The following is a 10,547-nucleotide window of genomic DNA, read 5'->3' on the forward strand; positions in this document are numbered from 1 at the left end:
TTATGATTTACAATATTGTGTTTTAAGATCTGTGTATTAAAGATTTTAATCAATTGTTTTTAATAAAACAAATTCATTATTTTATCTATGTACTTCAACTATAAAATCAATATGTTGTTTTAAAGAACAATTTGTTAAAGTTTTGTTTGAATTGTTGTAAACAATTATTTGCGAAAATCTTTTTATGTAATCCTGGTGAACTCAATGGAGTTTGAGACAAGAACCAGCAACATGCAACCTTTTTTCAAAGCAGAGAAGACTAAACTATGGAAAGTGTAAATGATTGATTTCTTGAAATACATGGATGAAGATATGTCAATTATTATTGAAGAAGGTATTTCTTCTCTACTTAGCGACAATGGAGAATTTTGGAATGAACATGAAAAGAACAAATATGAACTCAATACCAAAGCTAGGCATATTCTTATGTGTGTATTGTCTAAAGAAAAACTATCCAATGTTATTGCCTTAAGTGTCAAAGAAATGTGGGAGACTATTTCTCTATCTCATTGAGAATCAAAAGGAGATTCAAACGTGTCTAACTCCAAGACTAATCTCATTTGCTTCATGGAAGACACCACAGACAACCTAACATCAAAAGAATCTGATGAGGCGATACATGATAATACTATCGCAAATTCCTTTGAAAACTTCGTCGTTGATAACTAAATGAAGAGATAAATTTCCTTGACTTATGCTTTAATGGACTCCTTTTTCTTTCATTGTTTTGTTTCTTGACTTTTGATAGAGATTGGAGTGGAGGAAGGTTGCAGAAACATAGATGAATTCAATGGTAAGTTGGGTGTGATCAATCTTAAAAAAGAAAACAATATATACATGCTTAAGTTGGCTTAAAGTTTTAGTTATGGTAATTTGAATTGGTCTCGGGTTACGAGAGCATATTTTTTAAATAAATATAATCAAAGAGTTTCTCTTTATAAATCTTCGTCTGTTTGACTTGACATTAATGATTATCATGATTAAGTTCTTCAAGATTTTAAATGAATCATTGGTAATGGATAATTTGGTAATTTCTATAATGATGCTTGACTTTTTGATATTTCTGTGCCTTAGCATATTAGTATTCCAAAAGCCCTTAGATGTTAGTGTAGGTCTAAGGTTTATGATGTTTGGAATGACATTGGTTGGTACATAACAAATTCTTTAAGGAATATTGAAGATATATTAACAACATCAATTTCATAATTATTATTGATTAGGTTGAGGAACCTGTTTGGATGATGAATGATTCTATTTTACTCAATATAAAGTCTATTTCTACCATTATTCATAACCATTCTATTTCTCATTCTAGGGGAAAAATTATTTGGTCTAATATCATCTCATAAGCTAAATCCTTAGGTTTTTTGGAATTTGTTGCATAATTATTTATTATTTAATGAACATTTTCATATGGCATTAGTTTATCTTCCAAATCCAGTTTATTCAATCATCACGAGGCAAGTTTGATTCATCTCTTCTATGAATGCATTTTTTGCTATGAATGTTTGGGCTGGTTAAATAATGTTTTTTTCTAATAGTCTTGGTCTTCTGTTAATGATACATTGTCTTTTTTGTCTAAAAGAACTAGCCATATCATTTATGCAATAGGTTTCTTGCTACCACCTTCGTTCTTTCAATCATTTGGAAAAGCTAGAAATCATATGAGATTTGAAAAATCTATCATTTTTCAGTCGACACTTCATTTGGTCCTGTGAAATATTCAGATGGCAAGTGAAAAATCTTTTAAATCTGTGCATAATGATATAATTGACCTTTGCATTTTGAAGTTTTTCAATGTTGAGACTAAAAATTTCGGTATGAGAGTTTGAAAGGTAGATTGGTCCATGTCTAGAGTTATCTGGTAAAGGTTGTGTTGACGGTGGTGCAAAAGGTTTTCTCGGTCACGTTATGAGTGATGGTACCTTTAGAGGTAGTAGAGGATAGTTGATTAGAGGATTTATGTTCTATCAAGGCGTGAAGCCCTCTATTGATGTTGAGTTTATGGTTGTCATCGTCGTAATAAAGATCTCTATAGTTAAAAACTATAGATGAGTCTGGCTTGAATGTGACTCCTCTTTAGTTTGACATGCTTTTCGAAATTTTCGTATTGTTCCGGGAAGGTTGAAAGCTCATTGGTAAAAAACTTTTAACACTTCTTAAGCTATGAGTTTTAAAGTCTCCCATATATCTTTCAATGGAGTAAATATTTTCAAAAAATTTAAATATTTTTAAGTTTAAAACTAAATTGAAGGCTATATAAACCCATCAAGCCTCTTTTGCATTTTCTATTTTCATATTCAAAATATCATAAGTAGTTTCGTTCCAGGAACCACGAAATCAACCAATTAGTATTGTTTTTCAATGGCTTCTACACCGTTGGCGCTCTCAAATTCGTAAGTATATATATAATTATTGTTTTTTGTTTCTTATAATAATTGGCAAAACCATTCCATGAACAACGATTTTCAATTTTCTGTTTTGTCGACATTTTTTTATGTACTTGTTGTCTAATTAATTATTATATTTTTTTCTTTTTGTTTATAATATCAAATGAGAGTGATGCAATATGTGAGACTTTCAAAAGCTTTCTCAAAGAGAAAGTGGCCAATTTTTGTTGTCCTTGATTGTTGTAGTTGTACTTAGTTTTTGTTAAACACATGTTGGAATGATAAGTTTAAAAAGTCATAGTTTATCGTTTGAAACAAACAGAAAGGAACAAGGAGAACTACCTGTTTTGTTTTGTTAGCAGTTTTCCCTGTTGGGTTGTTTTGACAGTATGTGCTTATTAGATTTCTGGTTTGGTTGCCTTTCAGTTTATAGATCTCCTATGGTTGGAAAATGACCCCAATGCATCACTCAGGCAAAATAAATGCATTCATGGATTCTTGGGATCAATTGAGAAAGATGGTTGTAATGTCTTCATTGGTTGGGTGAAAAGTAATCAGATAAAACAAGTAAGTCTTTCCTTTGAAATTGGTTATATGTTATCGTAGAAATAAAAAGAAAAAATAACAAATAAAGTCTCGGTAGTGTATAGTTTGTCTTGCCTAGGAAAATTTTCTTATTGAAGTTATTAGGTAAAAAAAAAATTAAAAACTATAATCTTAGAATTTTATTTTATTTTATCAACAAATATTTTAAACATTGAATAGTCTATAACTTCTATAACTATATATAAAGGGGATTCTCCCCTTAACTGTTTTTCTTTTTTCATAAATTACTTCTCCATTTTACCCTCATTTCAATATATATTTTATTATTTTATTTTTGATATTTCAGTCATTTTGTCATTTTTCTGAGCAGTTACTAAATATACTACAATTTTTATGAAAGACAGAGGAATTACAAAAACTCTAGGTTGTAGTTTGCTTCAAATGGGAAATAGAGTTTACACTTTTGTTGTTCGAGACAAAAATAACATGGAGAGTGATAAAATCTATGACTTTTTTGGACGAGTTAAATGAGAAAATGAAATTGGCTGGATATAAGCCCGACATTGATTATGTTCTGCAAGATGTTGACCGTGGATATCCCCCATATTCGTTTTCCTTGGCAATAGAAAGCAAGAGAAGCCTTAAAACAAACACAGCCTTAGTTAATTTGGTGGCATTGTCACTTGCAAGCATGGAAAAGTGATTTGAGAGAAATTCCATTCAAGTTGGACCCGCGTCTTTGAATCCTCTTATCACATGCAACATGCAGTAGCATTTTGGAAATTGGGAATTGAAAATTGACTCGTAATTTGCATTGTTCAACTGCCTTTAAAATTTGGTGTTGATTGCAAATTGCATGTAATGAAGTACACGATTTTGATTAATAAAAGCTTTGAATACTCTTGTGGGGACAACCGTGATTTGATGATTGGTTAAATTGGTGGAGCTACAGTACACAAAAGCAAAAACAAAGGTGCAGAGAAATTTAGCAAATAATGCAATTTAATTTTTATGCTTTGAGAACTCGAATACATCAATCTTTGTCAATCTTTAGGTGTTTTTTTTAGTTTTACTTTCCTTAATCTTTGTGTGTTTTGTTTTTTAGTTTTACTTTCCTCACTATTGTAAAAATGCTTTTACACAAAAGTTTTTAAAGTCCTCAAACAGTGGTTTTAGAATCATAGTTTATGAGCATGTCGTCTATAAAATTTTGAATTATAGACTACAACTAAACAACCATGGTCTATAACACAACTATAGACAGAGTTATTAACAGAATCGTTGTTTATATTGTAAGTGAAATAAAAACGAAGAAGACTCAGAGGAGGGTATAGGGAGCAGTTATGGACAAAATCATAGCCAATACCCTTTTTCGAATCTTCTATGTTTACCTACATGGAGTCATCATAGACTACAATTATATCTAAAATCATAGTCAATGATCCACTGTAGATAATGATCCTGTCCATAACCACTGTCTATACCTTCAAGATCAAAAGCTGAAATCCTCTATTTCAACAACACACTAACTTCTAGAAACTCTATCAAGAACTACAAACACAAACACTTTTACAAAAAGGAAAAGTTTAAAAAGGAAAATACCTTGATTGTAGATACAAGAGTTCGAACCAAGACCCTCACAACTGCAGCATTTGAAAACTGCTAGATTTTTCTTTTGCTAGTTCCAACTTGCAAAACTCTTCCCAACTTCATAATCTTCATGTAGAGTGGATGATATTTTCATAGTGCCTCTAAACCAAAATCTTGTATTCAATCAATTCCATTTCATCTACAAGCATCATACTCATGCTCTGATCTATATATATACATCCACGGAACTAGAATAAGGGGAATAGGTCATTAGATTTTTCCCTTTAAAGTTTGGCAATTCATAGTAGCATTTAACATTGAATTATACATATTCAACATGTAACATATCCAAAACAGATCTTTGTAGAAAGGGGGAAACGTTGCAAAAGTAATTATTTATTTCATCTACAACTTAATTCAGTTTTCAAGTCATTAATGTTGAAGATGGTTGCTGCCCCTTCAAGATTGTGTTTGATGTTGACTTATGTGTAGTGTTTGATGAAGACTTATATGTACATTTCATTTGTATTTTGCTTTGCTTTAAGTATGTCTTAGGTAGTGCTTAGAGGTTGTCTAAGAGTGGGCTTTTTGCTGAGTAACTCACCTCATAACCACTGGCCATGTGATAAGAACAAGCATAAGTTTTCTTAAACTGTTTTTCACATGTTTTACACAAAAACACATTTACTGCATAAAAATAAATATGTTATTTTCTAAATAAACAGATTCATTTTTTTCACTGATGCCTTGGCTAAGTCTTGTAAAAATTAGTTTTTGTGCATCAGGTATTTTGACTAAGTCTTCTTCTTTTCAAAACGACTGAGTTTTAAATTGTTAAACTTTCTCTGTTTTCGTTTTGAAAAATAAATCTGTTCATCTGTAAATGAATAGATTCTTTTTGTCTCTGGTGCCATGTCAAGCTTAAACGTTTTTCAGTTTTATCTCAGCACCAGAATGGTTGACTAAGTCTCCTCACTTAACAAATTCTCTAACTGCTTTTGAAAATAAATCTGTTCATTTTATTTTCAATCTGTTCATTTTATAACAGCTTTAACTGTTTTTCAAAAATCTGTTATAAGTTGGCTTTCTATAAAATGAAAACTTGTTTCTGAGATTAATAACAGTTCATACATTTGCAAAAACAAGTTTTGACAGCAGAGAGTTAAGTGTTTACAAAGGATTAGCATTTGTTCTTCAAAGATTTCAAAAATCACAAAGTGCTTGTTCTTGGTTTGGTTCCAAAAGCTTGGTGTGAGGTGCAGCTACTGTTCTAGCAATCTTGCCTACTGTTTTAAGGCAGATCTGTGTATCCTCAATCAGGTGTAGTCGTTTCACATCTCATTTCTTGTAATAGTTTGGTTGAACACTCTTCTTGATAGGTGTTCTTGAAGAGTGGGTGTGTGTGTATGCTGAAATAGGTTTTTTCAGCAAGAGTACCTAAGTTCTTGTAGGTTTCAAGAACCGTGGGAATTGTACTTGGTTGTACTGTGTGTTAGTGATTTCCACCTGTTGTTGGTGAAGACTGGATGTAGCTCAGTTGAGTGAACCAGTATAATTGCTTGTGTTCATTCTCTCTCACTCTCTGCAATTTCGTTTCTGCATAATTGATAAAACAGCAAAGAAATAAATCTGTTCAATTGAAAATAAATCTGTTCTTTTTGGGCACTGTGCATACTGTTCTTGATTTCTGAAAAAGTTGTTTAAATCTCATAAGAACATATATAATCTGCTAAAAGCCATTGGAACAGATTGACTGTGATAGGTTGCACAAGAAACTGTCAATGCTATTAATTGAACCTTAAACAATTGCTTAAAGTTGAAGCTTGCTATTCTGTGATTCATTGTTCTTAATTTCTGGAAAATTGTTTGACATCAAGAAGAACACTCATAGTCTGTTAAAAGCCACTGGAACAGGTTGTTTGCAAAGGTCACTCAATTAACTAGCATGCTATCAATTGAACCTTAATCACTTGCTTGAAACTGAAGTTGGCTGTTTTGGTGTTTCACTGTTTTTCAATCTGATATCTGTGTGTGTACATCTGGAAAAATTATCTGCATAGTCTTGTGATTAACCTTGCTGTATTAAAAGCGTTTCAAACAAAAAACAGTGCTGAAATAAATCTGTTCATTTTCACATAAATCGATTTATTTTCTGTAAAACTGGGTTAAACATTGTTTCTGCGAGAAAGTTTTAAAAGGTCAATTCACCCCCCCTCTTGAACTTTGGCACTGTTAAACCCAACAAGTAATCCATTTCATCACTTTCCTGAAATCAACATTAGTATTTACGCCTATTCAATCAACCTCATGAAAAGCATTGCATGTCTTATCAAGTCGTTCTGCTTCACCATTACCAATTAAATCATCGTAACTACTTCTGACTAATGTGTGTCTCCGCTTCAAATCTTCCTTCGATGTGAGAAAACATACTTAGATAAGCACTCATTCTGTTTTCCTTAAGAGCATGAGAAAACATACTTAGTTACACATTTGATTGCTTCTTGAATCTTCTTACTTTTAACAACATAATATGTAGAAACCATACCTTTTTTCTTTTCAAAGGCAGCAACGAAATTAGAGCGGGGTATGTAGGTGAGCCCCTCAGTTTAAACCCGCATCCGTAATAATCCACATTAAAAAAACCTTTATTTGTCTTTTCTTTGTAGAACCTATAGTTCTCATAGGCTTCCAAGCGAATCTCATCAAGCTTTGTGAGCTTAAGCTTCATTTACTCTCCCGCTTGGTTAAAGGCTAAGTTACAAGTTCTAACTACCCAATACGCTCAATCTCCATATGTAAGTGGTACGCTTTGTAAGCAAACAATATAAAGGGAGATATCCCAAGAGGTGCTTTATAGATGGTCTTATAAGCCCAAAGAGCATCATTAAGGCGGTGACTCAAATTCTTCCAATTGGATCACACCATCTTCTCCATAATTCGCTTGATCTCTCTATTAGAGAGCTCTACTCATCCATTAGTCCGAGGGTGAGTGTAGAAACTTGATGCACCACCCTATACTTCAAAAATGCCTCCATGGAGTGATTACAAAAGTGAGTCCCTTAATAACTAATGATTGTTTGATCACGGGCAAAAAAATATGAGACTTAACAAAATTCACTACTCGAGCATCATTTTTGTAGCTATAACCTCTAAATATATTTATATATAAGATAGAGAGCCAAATGAGCTCTATACACATAATAATCAAGATGCAATGCAAGTCTCACATTGTTCTTTAATTTTTTAAGTGTTTATAAGTTCCAATGTTCCTTCACTTGTTGTTTGGCCATGTACTGCAGGTGTGTAGTGGCCGTGTTGCACTCTCCATGCCTCTCCAATTAAGGTTTTTTTTTAGAATGTATGGCCCAATCAAGTCTATTAAGATCGCATTAAGGTATTATCTGATTTGAAGCTCGAAATTTCATTATGATTTTATCCTTAAAAGTCGTCTTAAAGGATTAAAAGAATCTATATTTAAATTATCCACGACCTTTGACTTCTAGGCGACGTGAGACTATTAGGCGTATCAGAATAACCCTCTCAATCGAAGACTAAAGGAGAACAATAGTTTGTCTTTGGAACCACTTTTCTATTCTCAAAAGCGACACCAAATTTGTTGACATAACATAATTAAGATTAATTATTGTCTCTGATATATTGTCTATTTAAAAAGTGTCTCAAATGATTAAGATAAATATATATATTTAAATTGTCTTTTGATCTTAACTTTTAAATAATGTTAAACTATTAAACTCTCCGACCAACAATAAAATAATTTAGTTTATTAAAATATTTCAAAAAATTTGAACTAACTATTTTAAAGCAGTTGATACAAGGATGAAAATTAACTAAACTAATTTTCATAATTTTATAAACTTATCATAAATTTTAAATTTCATTCAAAAAAAACTAAATAAAAACTTATGCTTATTTTTTTTCTTTATTTCCAGTATTAATTACTTTAAAGTTTTATAAATTAAAATGAAAAGAAAAAAATCTCTCTCAATAATTCCCTAAATCGACACTCTTAACATTTCAAGACCTTCATTTCAAATTTACATTTCTCTCGGAATCACATAACCCTATGTCCTTAAGCCTTGACTTCTCCCTTTGAAACTCTTGTGTGCTTCCCATCTCCATTTCGTTTGCGTCTATCTCATCTTCACGCATAACGCATGCCACCATCATCGGGGCGGGAAAACATGGACTAAAAGAACGTTACGTCAGAGAAGAAGAACCCTTTATGTCGGTGAGGGAGAGGCCAACGAAGGAGAGCAAAGGACAACGGTTTCACAATTTTTAAGACATACTTTACAAATTAACTGGTTATATAATTACTCATTTTCTGGATTGGTTAAAGTATAGATTTTGTGTTTTAAAGATTGTGTTTTGGGGTTTCTTGTAGAAGTATGGAACATGGAAAGTTGTCATAAAAATAAAACACAATCATATTCACATAAACATAATTTAAAAAATAAGATTTATTTATAGAGGGGCAATACCAGCTGGCCCGCTGCACACAGGCCCACCCCACGTTTGACCCACAAACCCCGCACAAGGAATGCGAGTTCATTTTACTGGCCCATCCCACATAAAAGGTAGCTTGCGGGTTTGCGGGTCAACCCACATAAGGAAATTATTTTTTAAAACAAATTAAAATTTCGTTAATTATAAAAATAACCTATTTCTCTGGTTGAAAATTTAAAATTTTATCCATGTTTCAATTCATTCAATTAAGATAAAAATATGAATTCAAATATGAGGGTTCTTAGAAGGCTTGATTAAAAATAATTAAAGTTTTGTTTTGCATCTATTTTTCCTATATATGTATGTAAATGTATAAAAAAATCTTATTAAAATTTTGCTACAAAATATTTTAATGAAGATGACTAATTTTTTAAAGAGTATATTATTGAAATCTCTTCTTTATATTATTTTTTTTATTAAAAAAATTTAAATATAAGATTTTCCTTATAACTAGATCCACTGTCACTCTTAATATTAATTCCTTTAGATGATAAAAATAAAACATTCTATTTTTTAGTACATTAAATTTAATTTTTTTAAATAAAATACAATAAAAGTCACACTGTCATGATAAGTGAGTGGGGTATGATTTTTTTTTATTCAGAAAAAATAAAATAATTATTTTTTTATTTATGCAAATCAGCGGACCAACTCACCCCAGTCCGTGCGGGATGTAAGTTATGCGTGATGGGTCAGCGAGATAGACTAGTGCGTCCGTTTTGCGCTTTTTGGTGGCAGGTTGCGAACTACCCGCATGGCCCGCTCGCATTGTCATCCCTATTTATTTATTTGTCAATTTTACTTGTTTGTAATTAAAACATCATTTTTTAAACTGTATTGAAACTTATTCCAGAACAAAATCCAAATTGCGTTAAAAATAAAATTTGAAATTTAAATAATTATAAAAACTGTTAGGTGAAAAATTATGAATATAATTTTCTAAAATATAATTATTAAATTAATTTGTATTGAATTTAAATAATATTATTAATTGTAAGAACATCCAAGAGTTAGTAACCATACCCTAACACCTACTAACCACACCACCTGCAGCTACTACCACATCCCAACAACAACTAAACATACCACCAAAGAGACAAAGAGAACAACAACTACAACACATAGTCGATTATCAAAGCGGAATAATCGATTATCTTTAATTTTTTATACACTAACACTTGAATATTTTAAGGAGACCCTAATTAATTAGAGCATTCTCACTTCATAATTTATATTAATTTATTTTAAAAATGACTATCCTCGTAGTTTTTTTTTCTGCAGAAATTTGTTTTAACAAGAAGAAATTACCTTTTCAAAATAAAAAAAAAAAGGAGCTTAATAATTGAAGAATGTTAGAAACCATTTAAATTTATCCGATCCGTGAGGGCTGAATCCGAATACAAAAAATTGGCTGCATTTGCTCTGATGAAGTGTGTAGTTGTAGTATTTGCTCTGTTTTGCTACCTATGTTCAGTATTCACACTCATAAAACAC

Source organism: Phaseolus vulgaris, chromosome 5 (genome assembly GCF_000499845.2).
Source record: "Phaseolus vulgaris cultivar G19833 chromosome 5, P. vulgaris v2.0, whole genome shotgun sequence".
In the NCBI taxonomy this organism is placed as follows: domain Eukaryota; kingdom Viridiplantae; phylum Streptophyta; class Magnoliopsida; order Fabales; family Fabaceae; genus Phaseolus; species Phaseolus vulgaris.